A 1,315-nucleotide genomic window follows, 5' to 3' on the forward strand; every position below is an offset into this window, starting at 1 on the left:
GCTATATTCTTCTCTTCTCCAACGGGTTTAAATATTCAAACACTTTTTAAGTAATTCTAGCCTAGCTGTGCATCTGGCCAAATGAGCTAACACTTTTCCCAGCCTACTTTTCATAAACATCTCCCAATAATTTTCACATTCAATAATATAGTCCCAGGAATCAGAAGTTTTGTGAGGGGGTTGGTCGCTCTAGGGAGATTCTTCAAGCAATCACTGTAAACAGACACAGATGCTTCCCTTTCTTCATATGATGAAGATCAGAGATCCAATCTTATTAGAAAAGCTAAAGACTCATCATTCATCCCCATTGGAATGGCAGGTTTTGCAGCAATTGTTGCATAGGGATTATACAAATTGAAGAGCAGAGGAAATACTAAAATGTCCCTTCATTCTCGTCCATATGTGTGTGGTAGCCCAAGGCTTTCTTGTAGGAGCAATGACTGCTGATATGGGCTAGTCCATGTTTTGAGAATTCTGGGCAAAACCTAAGCCTAAGAAGAAAAGAAGCTGTCTTGGTCTTGTTGGAGGAGCTTGCTTTAGTTACACATCTCATTACTGAACTTACATACTAATGTTGAAAATGAACTATTTGAATGGGTTCATATGGTAACAAGGCATTTTGAATATTGGCCTCCTTTCTTGCAGGCTTAATTTTCCTGGTGACCGAATTACTAGTGACTAGCTTACCAACTAGGTCATTGAGGGGGAGTCAAGTTAACACAAAAGAAACCTGTCACCTAAATGCACTTGATAGTGTTGAAATGTCCACCTTCTTAAACTGTTAAGATGAAATTATTTCCAAAGAAGATAGCAGGCTAACCCTGAAATACTCCCAGTTTGCTGCAGAATCTTGCATGTTTTGGATGTTATATAAGAGTCCTATTTGCCCAGTTAATTTAACTTTTTTCTACCTGTCTTTTGGACTGGCTGGCTCTTTTAGAACTCTGTCAAAAAAGTGCATAGAAGAGAACCTGTAAAGCCTCCCACAGCTGAAAGTATATATGCGTGTGTTTAAATCAAGTCTAAAAAGCTTATAATAGAGTTGCATACTAGTAGTATTTATTAAAGAATAGTAATTGTAAACATAACAGCTTATGAATTCTAGTTTAGTTCTTTTGTAATTGCAGAATTATATTTTTACTGCTGTTATATTAGAATAATATTTAAATGTCATCTTGAAATAGAAATATGTATTTTAAGTGCTAATGCAAAGGTAAATGAACACTTTTTAAATGTATGCATTGCTTATTTTCTCCATAAGAATTGTAAACATTAAACTAAACAAATTACCTATAATGGAATTGATTTGTGAGAA

At 35.2% G+C, this 1,315-nt stretch overlaps 1 pseudogene; it reads left to right on the forward strand.

The window, feature by feature from the left end:
* Nucleotides 1–219: 219 nt before the first annotated feature.
* On the forward strand, nt 220–997 carry LOC102139833 (HIG1 domain family member 1A, mitochondrial pseudogene; annotated as a pseudogene).
* Nucleotides 998–1,315: the final 318 nt, after the last annotated feature.

The sequence above is a fragment of the Macaca fascicularis genome, chromosome 8, assembly GCF_037993035.2.
Source record: "Macaca fascicularis isolate 582-1 chromosome 8, T2T-MFA8v1.1".
Classification (NCBI taxonomy): domain Eukaryota; kingdom Metazoa; phylum Chordata; class Mammalia; order Primates; family Cercopithecidae; genus Macaca; species Macaca fascicularis.